A 16,339-nucleotide genomic window follows, 5' to 3' on the forward strand; every position below is an offset into this window, starting at 1 on the left:
ATTTTGCTACAATAGAACTGTCCGACACTGTGCTTTCATTACACACTTTATTGCTGCACGCTCATTAAGTTCTCGTTAAACTTTTTTTAACTATTAATATTTTCTAGAAAAAATACACAATTGACATAATTGCAAATGGTAACAGCTTTTAATGCTGGCACTCTAGGGAATGTCTGAAACTATCAGGTTAAATTGCACAACAACATAACATTCATAAAAGAGTATCATAAACAAACACACACACCATGTATTAGGATATGCAGCTCTGGTTAACATGCATACTGGCACTCAGAAAAAACAAAGTAATACACAAGGAAGTGGAAAAATGAATATAAAACTAAAATGCCCAATTGGTGGGAAAAGAATGAAATTCTACACTTTTTACAAAAAAATAACACAGTAACTTCTCTGATTAAAATTCTTTAATCATTAAATTTAATAATTTTTTAATCATTAAATGATTGAAGAACCATTCTTTGAACTTACAGTAGAACAAAAAAATAAAATGGCTCAAGGTGCTGTTGTTTTTCGTTTTTTTTCTTCCCTCATGGAAATCGGTGTTTTAGCATTTCCAAAGCTGTAGAATGGAATTGAACACAGTATCACAATGGCTGCTTAACACATTATTAACTACTGAAAGAATTGCCCATGGAACTGTGACTTATTTGAAATAATGATAAAAAAAAAAAAAATCATGACTACAACAACCAGAAGATTTAGTGCATTAAGTGTCTTCCTGGTAGGGCTTGCAGGGACATTTGGCAAAGATGTATGGTCTAATGTAGACAAAATCTTTGCCGTGATACAGAATGTTTTATTTAATTGTTGACCTGCTGTAAGACCTTAGATATGCTAGCTAATACCCATGTCTGTTTTCTTTCCATCCTCTGCTGGTCAGGACTGCAAAGGAAGAAGTGCTTCCTACAGAAGGACCTAAACTGAAGAGATGGACCTGCTACTGTAACTGAAATCTGTATTCTATTAAAATTAAAACCAGCAATGTACTTATTAATGTTGGATAGTTACTAGAGCTAAATTGGAAAAACTTTGATAGAACTTATCTAAAAGAAAAAAAAAGTATATTTTCACCTCTGTTTCATAAAATAATTGGAAACTACTCAGTATTAGGCTCCCAAGCTTGACCTTTCTGAACAAATGATTTAATTAGGTATAATCTTTTTTTCTTAAAAAGAACATGAAAAACTGAAAAAATATTCTAATTGATCCTAAAGAGAATGTTGTAGATTTTTTTTTCAGCTTGTAATTTTCTGTTTGAAAGAAATCAAATTCTCAAGTTTCCACCCTCTGTGCATCTCTAGCTACACCACTGACCATTCAGATCAACACTTTCCGTCATAGGCTACATCTCTGCATCTGCAAAGCAGTCATTCCTCATTTCATTTTTAAAAAACACCACAGCATGTTATAACACAGTAAGAGATCTCTTGGAGATCAGTGTTGGTCACATTATATAAACATTCAGTATTACACAGCAATTTTGTGGTAGAGAAAACTGCAGAACTTGCTTTTTTATTTCTATTTGTTTTCTGAGTTCTGTGTCTTGTTGAAGTCCCATCCCTACAGCCCTCTGTCAAAAGCACCTTAATTATATGAAAGCTCAATGGGGTCTCAGCAGCAAATTACAGGTAAAAAGGAGGGAAATATCACAGAGATTGATGTTAAAGGGCACAGTCACTCGGGGGTCTCACCCTCACCAGAAGCTCAGATTCAAGACTATCAATCAAAGCCCCATTAGAAAACTTGTACATGGCTGACACTTTTTCCAGGGCCATTGTTACTGAGAGCTGCTGGGGAATCATTCTGAGAAAATCCACCTCCCAGAGGCACCGTGTGAAAGCCCAGGAAAAGCAGCAATGCTGCCCATGTCATGGAGGCAAAAAAGTTTTTCCCTTCCTTCTTGAGCATGCATGGCAAAAGGTAGGAGGAAGCAACTCCTGCAAGCCAAGTAATGATAATTTAGGTGTCGCAGCAACACAGGAAATAGAGGAGGGGACCACCTGTTTGAATGTATGTATCTATTTATGTGTAGTTTTACATACACATTCTATGTACGTATACTCTCAGGAAAGGAAGTCAAATCTTTTAGCATAATAAGCTACAGTGCAAACTCCATGCTTCAGATCTCATTGAACATATCACCAAGATCAAGAAATTTGACCCTTAACTGAAGTTAAGAATATTCCTATTATACTTTTAGATTTTTGGATTAGTCACAAAAAAAAAAGTGATCCATAACATATTTTTCCTGTTCTTGTAAGACTATTTGTGTTACACTCTTTTCTCAAAGCTAGGGTATTTAAAATCTTTACTCCACCTGTCTCTGAACTATCAGGGTGATGTGTGGAGACTTCATTTTTAGAAAAGACGTCTTCTTCCAAATGTCATCAGTATATTTATGATTGTTGTATGTTTTATACCATAAAGAAAAAGAGTTTTCCTAAGATCTAGAGAATCCAGGGAAAAAAAAAAAAAATACAGACAATTTAAATACACAAAATCCATAAATATGATCTGTGTAATTATAATAGAGCAAAGATCTTTTAAATAAAAAATTACACATTGACCCAATGCTGCACTTACAAACTCTGATAGAAATAGAAATAAAAATCAAGCTTCATAAATCCTTAGCTATTGCTTAAGTTGTAGAATCATAAATGTTGGAAAAGACTTTCAAGATCATCTGGTCCAACTATCACTACTACCAACATCACCCACTAAACCATGTCCCTAAGCACCATGTCCAACCTTTATAAGGCTAAACTCTCTTTAAAAAAGGAATGAGGGACAACAGAAAAGAGAAAAGGGAAAAAGTTGACTTCTCTATGACTTCTCTGTGAAGACTTATGAGTACTTAATTTCAGGCTGTTTCTAATACAGTGAAAACATTCATTCTCAAATATCTTTTTTTTTTTTTTACATTAATCTGGATGGACTTGGATTTACAATACTTAAACAATGAAGTATTGTTTAAGTATTTGCTTACCTTTTCAAACCCATCACATTTTTTCACATAGCATAATCAAAGAGCTACATAAAAAAAACTTATTGCTTATTATTTTATATTCTACTACTTTTGGATTTCTTATTTGTGCTATATGAGCTATTAAACCCCAAGTACTTGATATGTTTCAGTGATTTTGATATTGTTGTGAACATTTCATAGCTGGGGGCTTCAAAGTTTAATAAACATTTCTAATGCAATTGGAATTGTATTATGAAGTACTACGAAAGTCAAATAAAATATTGTCTTATTAATAAGCTGTCTCAGTTGGAGATATATGCGCCATCTTCTAGAAGAAAGAAAAGCAGCAGTCACTGTGCAATAATAATTGAGAAGTCAAACTCAAGCAGCTATTTGAAATTTGGACAGCACCAAAACAAATTTAAAAAAATTTGCTTATTGATGTTTCCATTCTCACTTCCACTTCAAATCTCCTTTCACATGAAAATGGTTCAATTCAACATTTAAGACGCTGGTCAGTTTTTCCCCCATCTTTCTTAGATTTTAGAAGACAATATTTATTTGCCACAGGAGTAGAGGACAAACCATTCCCCCACTACATCTTTCAAAAAGTAATGCTGATTTGAACTACTAGGATGTTCCTCATATGCTAATATGAATTCAGTGCTCTACGGAAAAGAATCTTTGGTACATTTCAGGCAGGACCATCTTCCCATTTCATATACAGAGTACATAACATTGTGACATTTTCAGTCTTTTTTCATTCTCCGGTAATTGTCAATCATCAATATTATTGATTGGGACTGGCCAGCATTATGACAGAATAAATACAAGTTTCAATACAGGCATTGCATAAGGTTGCTTCAACACTTTTGTTTTTTACTTTTTGTTTTCAAACAGATCGTAATGAGTACTGATGATAAAGTAGAAAAGCAGTATGCAAAAAATTTGGTGCACTATGGTAAACTAAAAATTCTATTGCTCTTTATGAGTATAAACTAGTACTACATGCACTATACAGGTGAAGTTTTAATTAATTTATATACAAATCTGAAAACAAAACGTAGAAAACCTACATGTATATGCTACAGGTACTCAAAAAAAAAAAAAAAAGGAGGAGGGAAGAATACAGAGCTGAAACAATCTCCCCTCCCCAACCTGCCTTAAAAAAAGAAATTTGTTCTTCAACTGGTTTAATCAAAATGTCTTATCGTTTCCCTGAAGAGTTCTCTCTTGCTGCTTCAGCAGAAATTCCATTCTCTCTTTGCCCTTCAATATGATGCTGTCTCGCAAGAGACCGTGGCCACTTCTATACTTTATCACCATCAGAATCCTTGGACGGTTTGTTTCTGGGACATTTGAAGGTTTTCTTTTCTGCTAAATTAGAAAATGATTCAGCACTATGATTCTCAAGTGTATTTTAAGATCATTGAAGGCACAGACCCCACATGAGTATTTCCATTTCCAGAAAGGGTAACCCTATTGAATTAAATAAAACTTATCAGGTAAGTAAGGATTTGCAAGATTGAGCCCTTAATCTTTTTTTAAAAAGAGATATCTTGAGTTTTAGCACATAGATGACTACTACACTTAAAGACATTAAAAACAACACGCTACATTAAAAAAATAAAATCCAGCATAACCATCATGGAAATACTGCCTCAATGTAGGACGGCAGCAAATAGTTTCCAACTGGGTGGAAATATAGTAAGGGATAAGATTAATGAAGTTTACATAAACTGTGAATGGGTGCTCTAAAATTTTTATTCACCTTTATTATATATTGATATAATTGATAATAATTATTGATATGATATATAATATATATCAATGAATAACTAAAACCAACTCCACAACTGATTTGCACTGTTACCAATGTGAAATCTAGTACAAACTTGCAACACAATCAACTTTACTAACTAAGCAACACCTAGGCCAGATTTAAACTGTGTTTTACAGTGTACATTTTTTTAAGTTGAAAAAGGACAAAGTCATTTGATATATTATCTCAAAGGAAAAAAGTTCTACTGGAAGACAGTTTTAGATGTTTGAGGTGCAAATATGACTGCAGGGATAAGCAAGAGGGTAGCAGCTCTGCAGCTCAACTTGATTGTTAAAAACCCCCACTCCAGACAGTACTGACTGCCCCACCTGTCTGCTTGTCATCTCAGTGCCATCTTAGTGCTCACACTAAACAAGAAGCTACATGCGCAATTGCCACTCTCCCCATTCCACTCCCTATCCAAATTAATGCACCTCAGAGGCCCTGCAACAGAGCCAGAGTGAAAGGATAAGACTTTGTCCAGCTCTTCCCAAGCTCTTGCTCATGAAGTACCCTGAAGTACACCTGCTTTAAGGTAAGTGATCCAGGCAGGTTTCATGGGCCAGTTCAGAGAGCTCTGCCCTGTAAGTGAGCCCTTTCCATTACCCATCTAAGCAAGCTACTAAATCATCATCACTTGTGCACATCTGAGAACTACAGATCTGATTTTTATTTCCTTTAGTCAAAAAGTAGACACTCACTGTCTGGAGTTTGGGAAGGGTATTAGAAATGCATACCAATGCCTGTTTTAATGACTTTCCTCCACAAATTAGTCTCTAATGAACAAAAGAGTCACCATTCACACAGCTTCTTAGACAAAAACACAAATGCCTCCTTGGCGGCTTTCCCCTGCTGAAGTTCTGATGGCAGGTTAAAGGCTGACTTCCTTTTTTTCATAACATTCAACCATGCACCCATTTTGAATGCTTTGCATTCTTAGCTATGTCATTCCCGGAGAACATATTTCATGCAATTACCTTAGTTTTTGCAATTACCTTAGTTTTAAATGTACAAATCTATTGCAATTGCAGACAGACTCTGCAAGCAGGAAGCATGAAAATTCAGAAACCCAGAAGCCAGACTAAAGATAACAGGACTTAAAACTAGTTTTCTGGGATCAGTTGGTTTTAGCTGTAGTAAAACGTTTTCAACGGAATAAGTATCAAAATTTTACTTTGACATTGTATGTCAACTGCCTACTTCAGAAAAGTATCTCAGACTTTTCTCTAACTTTTTAAAATATATGGATAACTTCATAGCAAGGCCATGAAGTAGGTGAGGCATCACGTCCTTCATACTAACCAGAAAGTCAGTTAGTGGTAATATGTGGTAGTCAAGGATGCACTTACAAAAAATAGTTATGTCCTCAATGAATCTGTACTCCCAGTAGACTTTTCACATGCATGAAAGTTTCCACAGTCTGCCAGAAGAATTCCAACAAGATTTTTCAAGATGAAAACAGTTTCGATTTAAAGAAAATAAAGACTTTTGAAATGAATGGCAAACTTGAATATATTTCATTGCAAAAATCTGAAGTATCTCAGGAGAAAAACATATCAAGTTTCAACTATTTTTTTTTAATTAAAGACTCGAATCTCATTATCACTATTCTTTCTGAACTTTAATTATTTGTGAACAGCAATAAAGAAAAGGAGTTGCATCATTTATGGATTAAAGACTTTTTTTTTTCCCTTCCCTTTCCCAACGTAAAGAAGCGCTGGAAAATGCCAAAGCTCATGAAATGAACCACAAGAATTTACAAGAGAAGGAATGTCTTAAAATTAAGCTGGTTCCTGTAAAACCATATCAAAGACAAGAGAGCAAACAGAACCAGATTTCTTTCAAGATGAGCAGCTCCACTGGAAGAGTTCAACCTCTTTTCCTTGTTCTAAATCTTTTAAATGGATTTTTCCCCACAGAAGTCAAACATTTCCCACTTCAACTCCTTCCATTAACAAATCAAAACCACTGGATTTTTAAACAAGAAAAATGTGTTTTACAGTGATACAGTTCAAGAAAAGAAATGGCAAGATTTTTCAAACTGCTGGATTTTGATTAAAAATCACAGGGAGGAATATTCCAGCAACTACATCTGTTTTATTAGCTACTGTGATAATACATGTTTTTCATCTTGCTAATGTTCTAAAATACAGTGAGTACTTCAGGCTGCAGATGTTCCTGTCTAATATGCAAGAGGTTCATAAAACCTATTTATAAATAATGATGAAGACACGGACCATTAAGGAAAATGCAGCAGGAATGCAGCACTGTGCAGAGCCCCCATTACCTCTATTTTGTGTTGTTCTGAGGCAGCTCCCTCCTCCTCCTCTCATTCCCCAGCACTGCCTGGCCCTGCTGCACCATAAGTTAATCTTTGTACAAGATTACCTCATTCCAACTCATTTTGCCTGTAGGAGTTCCTTCAAACAAGAAGTACGCTGGCAAAATTTACTCAGCATAATATAGTTTCCTTACAGTATTTGACAGGTCTGCATTAAAGAAATTGCAACATTTAGATTTTAAGTCTTTGCAGCTATCCAATAAAAAGTAATGGTAGACATACCAATTGTGTCATTTTTGTTGCAGTATGAATATTTACTGCCCTGGCTCTAGGATCTTACATTTCACTCTTGCGTACTGTGCAAGAGTAAAAATAAAAAGAAGTTGTGGCAGGATATTAGGTCTGGACTTTTTTTTTTTTTTTGTCTTTCCCACGCTCACTGGGAAACTCTACTAGTCAAAGAATGCTTTTGCTGATGTTTTTTTCTTTTATATAACAGAAATTCAGCAGGATTAATGCTTAATTCACTATGTAGCGGGTATACCTCATTTTGGATTCCTCATAGGAATTATGGACTCAAATACATTAAACTTGTTAGAATTATTACCCCTTATTCTGTTTGTTCCTTACTTCAGAATATGCCAAGATGCAATAGAATTTTGAATAACAGAATTCTTATATGCCTTCTGTAGCTACCTAAAGACCTAGAAAACAGAAAAGAAAAACTTGAGATGACAGTCTAACACAGTAATGTAGACTTAACCACGGAAAGTTCCTACATTTTCCAGTGTTCAAATGGAAATTAAACATTCACAGGCCATCAAGTATTGTTAGAAGTTACGCACCTGGACAATATAATCACAAAAACAGAACAGTGGAAAAAATCAAAACGCTTATAAATCTTACAAATGCTATACTGTTATATAAATACATTATCTATTATTTAGAAACACTATAAACATTATATATTCTTCAGTCAAAAGTTAAGACATGCTGGGACTTGGAATTTTTTAGTACAACACTACCATAATAAGTAAATGTTATCTACCTTAGTAAAATGAAACACATCTGTTATTTGTAGTGGTGCAGTTAAACATTCTCCTGCACATCAAAGCTATTTTACTTTGCCTCTGACCACCCAACATGCTAACATGCTGCAACCTTATCAATCCACATCACATCAAGCCACATGAGTTCTGCTGCCCACAGAACTTATTTGAGAAACCAAAACTTGTTTTACACTCACAAGATCAAGTGTGCAGATGCTCTTCAGAGCACAAGAGGATGAAGAGAGTCACTCTGTGTTTGCCACAGGGTGAGGATACCTGGTCTGGCCTCCTGCCCACGTATGCAGCTGGTTGTGGCACCAACCTGACAGTTACTCTACTTGTGCAGCTAACCAGACCTACATATTAGGGTTGGCTAACCCCCTACCAATCTGCTTGTAAATGCAAATACAGCTGTAAAGAAAACTTTTTGGAGGATGTCTTTACTGTGGAAAAACAGACTGTCAACATTATGGTGGCTGCTGTCACATCTCAATCTCAGCAGTTCATACACACAGCAAAAGTGGAAGAAACATGGTGATAGAAAGACATGGTAGACTACTACCTCCTAACCTTCTTTTTGAATACTCATATCAGAGAAAATGGGGAAAAAATGATGTTACATATATTAGCATATCATAAGAATAATTTACTGTACCCCTGAATTGTACAGTTGAGATATTTCTACTACAGGTAGGCAGCAATTTTACTTGCTTCCAAAGTATTATTCTGTAAATGATTTTTTTTTAAACGTACAGTGCTCTTTCAAGTTGAATATATTTATTTAAACTTTCTTCAGGTAAAGAAAGGAGAAACCTTGAGAGCAACAACCTATAAGTTTCTAAGGGGAAAATGACAGAAGACAGTTATTGATTAGAGTTAAAAAAAAATGAAATAAGAAATCACATTATATGTTCTAACATGTTGTCCTTTTTCTCCCCTCTTGACTACTATGTTTAATAGTACTGGGAGAAATTTTCATTGTTTAATCAGGTAAGACTACTTTGCTAGGAAATGAGACAAGATACCAGAAAATACAACAGTTCTCCATTTTCTCTTGGCTATCATTCATTTGTAACACAGGAAGCTGTAGGGATGACATTACTTACATGGAGTGCTGCTCACTTTCTAAAGAACCTATAGTGTTTGCAGCTATAATTCCATTCATTTATGGCTAGTAATAACAATCTGACCACGCTCACAAACCTGCTATGAAAATCACAATTATACTTGTGATTAATGGTAGACAAAGCAAAGACAAAGATAAAGATCCGCAGAAGAAAAATCACATTCAAATAAGTGGGACAGATTATAGTCATCTAAAAACCATACCCAGGATCCCATAGTGCCAGCTTTCCTATTCACATGGGACAAAGCAAGGACTACTTCTCTTATCCTATTTGCACTTGGATACTTCTCCACCTTGCCTAGATTATGCTTATACTTCACTCTGCATCTCCAGATTTATTTTCACATATCCAAAAATGAATTAATATTGCCTTATAAACTAGACTATTTTCTTTGCTGCCACTGCAGAAAATTATTATTTTTTTTAATATCACTTAGCTTGGTAACAGTTCTGCCACATTTCAGTCTTCCCTCTTCTCTGTCCTGCTCATCCAGTATTCTCCAAATGTCATGCATAGTTGCAACAGAACCCATCTAGCCTTCAATTAACTAGGTCTGGTAGCTGACCTTCAATATCTTTGATTTCTTCTTTGAAAAAGTAAAAACTCTTATACAGAACTTGCCCTCATAATATAACTGTTCCACTTGGCTTTCACTCCAGGACACTATACATCCAATTTCTCACTGGTCACATAATATTATGTTTGGAAAGACCCATCTAAGACAAGTAAAATTGTTATTTCTGGAAAGTAACTTTTTTGTCATATTTGTTTTTAAATGTGAATAGGTAGTGAGGAAACTACATTATTATTACATTCATCTTTGCCAAAAGTGAGTAAATGTCACCTAATGCAGATGAAAAGGCATTTTCTTCAGAACAGCTGGGATACTGTTCACTTCTGGCAGAGTAATTATTGAGTAACCTCACTTCATATCTACAGCATTAATGACAAAGACCTCACATACTCAAAAAACCATGAGCCAATACAGAAATTTACCACTTGTTTTATCTTATTCAATGTCTGTCTTATGTTTGATGTTCCTGGGCTTACTTAAAGACAAACAACAACAACAACAAAAAAAAAAACAAAACAAAACAAAACACACTTGTTTTTCAGCAAATGAGACTGTGTACATAAACATGTTTTGCAAGAACTACTAACTGTAATATTCTGTGTCCCCCCCCCTCTGCCCCTTTTGTCTTATAAATAGCTACAAACAGAGGGAAATAAATTCTCTTTCTTTCTTCTAAGAGCTTTTTTTGCCTGGGTACAACAGATGTTGTTTCCACAAATTAGTTTATAATTTCTTTCATAACTCAGTCAGAACAACCCTTCAATTTATAGTCAGGGAAAAGATTTAGTGCTGCACATAATTCTTGTAATTATGTAACAAAACTGCACTTTGCTAGATGAAAGCCTTGGCTATCAATCATTCAGTTTAGTGTATGGGCAACTTAATCTTCTGTTACACCAGCTGTGCATAGATCAGCCATATACACTGAGGATTTGTTAGATTTCCATAGTATGAAGTGTAAATGACTACTGTGATAGGTAACAGAGAGGCAGGCAGTAAGCAGGCCAGCTAGAGAGTGTTAAACTGCAACAGCAAAGTAATTAGGGATGCCACACACAGCAACTCCTGCCCCCATACCAATTGGGGAGATGACTGGAAAACACGTAGATACTACTCATCAAAATATCGTCAGCAGCAATAAAGCATATACAGTTCCTCTCCTTAAAATATCCAGAACTTTGCTAGTTCAAAAAACAGCAGATGAAATAATAAAACTGCTTGCACAGCTTAGGTCAGTGATATGGAGACTGGTGGATCCTGGGCTTTGAAGTTCATCTTGAAAACTGCAAAAGTCACACCATAAAATAAAAATTAGCAGGTAGTAAGCAAGCAACACGGCCATTAACACTACTGAAAATATTGGTCGTGTAGTTGTAGCAGCAGGATTTTTTTTTAATTTATATTTTAAGAATATGATTTAGGTAAGTGAAAAATCAATTTTCACTGTTACATAAAGGGGTTACATTGTCAACCACTGAAGCTGAAGTTGCTAACACATGAACAGGTACATAAAGTACACTGAAGTTTCTCCATGAGGTTACTTACATGTGCCTGAAGACAAGTGACACTCCAGGGGTTACCGCATGTTTTAAAGGAAACTGATTAGCAAGCCCCATAAAATAGGCTTACTGCATGCCTTCAATAATCCATCTGGAATCATTATGTGGTGTCTGGATACACTTAATGCATCTTTCATACTAAAATGCTGCAGGGATAAATGCATTAGAAATTCTGACAGACCAAGTATTTCAGAAGAAGTAGCACAAAAAAGTCAATCATAAAACGGGGAACTCCTTCCCCCATCTCTTTTTCATTTTTAAAATGGATCTTAGATGGCATTGGGGCACTAAAGTTGTTTGTTCAAGTTCTGAAACAGCTGGATTCACACAGACTTTGAGATGTTCTTTAGATTTATAACTTCTCCAATGTTGGATGGCACAAATCCTTCCTGCCTCATCCAGCCCCTTTTTATAAATTAAAAGCAACAAGTTAAAAAACAAACAGGAAACTCTGTTTGAACAAAAGAAATCACGTTTTTAATATGAGGATGGTCAAACACCAAAACAGGTTGTTCAGAGAGGTTGTTGAGTGTCCATTCTTGGAGAGGGAAAGATGTCCTGGGCTGCCTTCTAGGAGCAGGGGAGTTGAACTTGACTCTTTTGTGATTCTCCTTGACTTAGAGAAACAAGAAACATGGGAAGATGTTTTTCCACTCACATGAGTTACAACATACATTGCTGATGAATAATTAGAGTCCTTTGGCTCATATCCACTCTCAAACATGACACTGAAATAACAGAACTATGTCTCTTCTATTTAAATTCCTTTCTGATAGATCAGGAGACAAATTCAGGAAAAAGCTATGCAATTTTGATAGCATCAAGCCCCAAGACTAGCTGTAGACTATTTGAATACAACTTCCTCAAAGTTGTGAATTGGTGAGTGCTGAAAGCCTCCAGGAAGAATCAAAATACATGTAGTTCAAAAGAATTCCAGTTAATGGTTACTAGACACACACACACAAAAAAAAAAAAAAAAAAAAAAAAAAAAAAAAATCTCACACAAACATGAGTTAAGCTCCATAATTTAAATGACAGAAATCCTAAGGACATGAAACTGTTGGAGAGTGTCCAGAGGAGGGCTACGAAGATGGTGAAAGGCCTGGAGGGGAAGACGTACGAGGAACGGCTGAGGGCACTGGGCCTGTTCAGCCTGGAGAAGAGGAGGCTGAGGGGAGACCTCATCGCAGTCTACAACTTCCTCATAAGGGGGTGTCGAGAGGCAGGAGACCTTTTCTCCATTAACACCAGCGACAGGACCCGCGGGAACGGGGTTAAGCTGAGGCAGGGGAAGTTTAGGCTTGACATCAGGAGGGGGTTCTTCACAGAGAGAGTGGTTGCACACTGGAACAGGCTCCCCAGGGAAGTGGTCACTGCACCGAGCCTGTCTGAATTTAAGAAGAGATTGGACTGTGCACTTAGTCACATGGTCTGAACTTTTGGGTAGACCTGTGCGGTGTCAAGAGTTGGACTTGATGATCCTTAAGAGTCCCTTCCAACTCAGGATATTCTATGATTCTATGATTCTAAATGCTGTTGGATATCCTCATATTTTCAGTTTTTCAAAAGCCAATTAGTTAGCCTAGACAGAGGCTAAGCTGTAGAAGTAGGTTCTGATCCACATCCTTGACCCTCCTGAAGTTAGAAAATCTAAATTTGAATATTGTCAACTTTTACTCAGCAGAGTAAAGTCTTTAACTTTTCTTATACAACCTGTATATTAAAAGCCCATTATTCACTGCTTTCAGCTTTTTAATATTAGTGAACTACCTTTTCATTTTACAACCCTGTTCATTACACATAAAAAAAAGATCAGAATTGCAAAATACATGAAACCTGCACTTCACGTTATTACCCTGAAGTCATAAAGGATGAACTGATAATGACTTTATTAAGGCTGCTGTCAGTATTTTTCCTATCACCTGGAAATAATGATTCAATAAATATTATGTTAATATTAAGTTAGAAACGCTCCATAAGATTCAAAGGAATAAAGCAACCCTGCCCACTCTCATGCTGCAGTTTTTCCACACATGCAGCAGGTATGAGTCAGTCTTTATATAACAATTTCCCTCACTGCAACAAAATTGCTCTCTTTGGTGTGAGGGAAACGGTACCTCAGTAAAAATAATTTATCACGAATAGAAGACAATTTTCCCTGGTCTTTCAAAACACAGGAGGAGGAGGAGCATACTTCTAACCAGGCAGGGGAGCTCACTGAAGAATTCATGTGATGGGTGACTGCTGTACATAGGAAAGGAATAAGAAATACCAAGACATCCTGTGGTCATGACTAGATTCTCACAATGTTGACATGAAAAATTAAGACTGTCATAAATACCAAGACAATGGAAGAAAACACACATACCCAAACACACATACACTAAAATAAACAAAAAATCTAGGCTACGTAGAAGAAGTAGGAAGCCTGCTCCTGTGAACATAATTGAAAAAGATGCATAATTTGAACATAGTATGCAGTTTAGCAATACCAGATTCAAACAGCAATCTCAGAAGTAGCACGATAAGCTGTAATTTATCTTTATTCACAAGATAAAGAAGAATCATGGATAAATCAAAGGTGATAACCCATTCTTACAAAGTTTAGCACAGTTGGGAAGATATCAATGCTTAAAACATAACAAAAAAACCCACAAGATTTCAACTTTTGTAGAGAGTTCTAATTATATTTCACTTATAACATGAAAGGAAGACAAGAGCTTACCAGGAAAATTCCATGCTGCTTCTCGTGCACTTCTGAAAAATTTACTTCTGAGTTTTTTGACTCCCAAACACATTTAGAGCAACGATTGCCCTCTCTCCTCACGTACTACGCTGCTTTTCATTACTCCATTTATTTTTGGTAGAAGTCAATCACAAGGAGAAAGGTCAGGTATTAAGGAAAAAAGTTGCACATGCAAAAACATACTATGCTGATGCATGCACTTTGATCATATAGGTTTGACTTGTGTGTACTGAAAGCTGAAGGAACAAGAAGATTTGAATTAAGTCCAGAAGCAAGAGAGGACTTTGTATAGCAAAATGCATTTCAGTCCATTCACTGAAAGAGGTGAAATGGTAGCCTTTCATGTATTCTCAATCCTGTGACCTCCATGATTTACTACTTTGAAAATGAATCCCCTCTGAAACACGTTTTACTGAAATCAGTATGACTGTTAGAGTGGTTCCATTCAAAATTAATTTTATTCTACTGCTTGCTTCTGCGCAAATATTTTGTAAACAATTATTTCATAACAGACTATCTTTGGATTTGCAGAAGTTTAAGTACACACAATAGTTTACAAAAACAACTAAACCTTAAAGCATGATCTGAAAAATAAATCTTTGTTTTCAAACTAGCTCTCACAGCACCCAAAACATTCAGTATTCAATAGCAGTTAATAAAATTTATCTTCTGAATTATCATTGATGTACTAGTAAGCTTTCAAGAACAGGTTTCAAAAAATAGTACTTTGAACTGATAATTTTATTAACCTTATTCTTAATTCATAATTTATCAAAAGTTAAAAATAAAAAAATCACTGTAAAGAATAGCTACAAGCTGGAGTAATTACAATCTTATCCAATAAATTCAACAGAAGTGTAAGAGTGGTTGCTATCATGAGCCACTGGGCTCACTGCCCTCAAAAGGACAGACTCAGATAAAGGAAGAAAAAGTTTTCTATGTGGATTGAGAAATTCAGAACAAAAAGGAAGCAATTTTATTAAGACAAAAGAGCATAAATACTGGGTGGAAAGGGTGTCCCAAAACACCACCATTGATAAAATACCGAGAGTATTTGGATATGTAAAGGTCTTATAAAGAAATACAGAAAAAGATTCGCCAAAGAAAAGCATGTATTAAAGATTAAGAAATGTACAAATAGAGCAAGAAACACATGGAGACTGATTTAGACATTGCAATTAAAAAAAAAAAAATCACAAAAATGTAAAAAAAATTAAAAGATGATGAAATAGCATAAATTAAAGATAATATATCCAAGCTGCACAATAAAATACTCTGCAACATTCTGTACAGCACATCATGTTGAACAGAGGAAGAAATGGAAGGGATAGGGAAAGTTTAAATAATTCCAAAACTGATGTGCAATCACAGCTTTAAACACTGTGCACAATATCACATAAAACTGTAGTCCAAATAGTAAGTAATTTACAATAAATTTAGTGAAACATAACATCACACTGAAAAATTAATGCAGGAAAAGAAGGATGGAGCAGCAAAAGGAGAGATTCAGGCCAATCTGCTTTCACTAGCCCAGAATGCTTTAAAAATGAGTACTGAAGAAAAACACAGATTAAATTCAAGTGAGGAAGATAAAAGTAAGAACAGAATATCTAAACAGTTTGTTTTGGAGAAAAAAAAAAAAGTCAGCAATTCAGACTTTCTTAGAAAATGTTCTCTCTCTCAAAAAATAAGTATACATTAATATTCTCTACTTAGAATTAAATGGAACACCACATCTCTAGTGCTATGCAGTATATCATCAAAACGTAGAGGATAAATATTATTACAAGCTTCTTAAAATGATTTAGTTTAAGGAAATTATGACATTCTCCTTTCAAGGTTCATAATGCTGAGAGAAAACACTTCATGAAGTTCCTGAACTACTGGATGTTATTTAGTATATTCATGAATATACTAAATGGGACAAGAGCTACAAAGAAAGTTCTTGGAAAACAAAATTGTGAGGAACAGGCAAAAGGACTGGAATTAAATGTGAAAGAGATGAAGATTGGAGTAATAAATTATTATACTTTCAAATTGTAAATCTAACATACTACTTGGGGACTAAAGATGTTAATCTCTATTATAAAATCAGAGCTGGAGAAAGGTCTGTGTTTTACTCAAAAGCAGAGTAACTGCATGTCATAAACATACCGTGTCTGTGAAAAGGCCAATGGTATCATCTGATGCACAATGTA

General features: G+C 35.3%; 1 long non-coding RNA gene across 1 annotated transcript in view; it reads right to left on the reverse strand.

Moving 5' to 3' along the window:
• Nucleotides 1–507: 507 nt before the first annotated feature.
• The window catches only part of LOC140001441 (uncharacterized), a 31,493-nt gene continuing 15,661 nt past the window's right edge, over nt 508–16,339 (reverse strand). The window contains exon 3 of the long non-coding RNA XR_011806665.1: nt 508–577. This is a non-coding gene — a long non-coding RNA (uncharacterized lncRNA). The remainder of the gene's footprint in view (nt 578–16,339) is intronic.

The sequence above is a fragment of the Anas platyrhynchos genome, chromosome 1 (genome assembly GCF_047663525.1).
Source record: "Anas platyrhynchos isolate ZD024472 breed Pekin duck chromosome 1, IASCAAS_PekinDuck_T2T, whole genome shotgun sequence".
NCBI lineage: Eukaryota > Metazoa > Chordata > Aves > Anseriformes > Anatidae > Anas > Anas platyrhynchos.